We start from the raw sequence: 226 nt of genomic DNA on the forward strand, positions 1-226 counted from the left end.
AGTCTATGCATTACTTTGTTCCTAACACATAACAGAGAAATTTAGTTTTAACCCTGAATAAAACTGACTCTCCTCATTTATAAGACCTAGTCCTGCCCCATGAGAAGACTAGCTACTCCTGTCAGTGATACCACAAAGCTCCTGGGCTTATTGGGTGAGTTTCGGCACACTCAGCCCTTCAGTGGGGTGGTCAGCGTGGGTGCTGAGGGCACACACTTGTGAAGAA

The sequence above is a fragment of the Neomonachus schauinslandi genome, chromosome 13 (assembly GCF_002201575.2).
Source record: "Neomonachus schauinslandi chromosome 13, ASM220157v2, whole genome shotgun sequence".
NCBI lineage: Eukaryota > Metazoa > Chordata > Mammalia > Carnivora > Phocidae > Neomonachus > Neomonachus schauinslandi.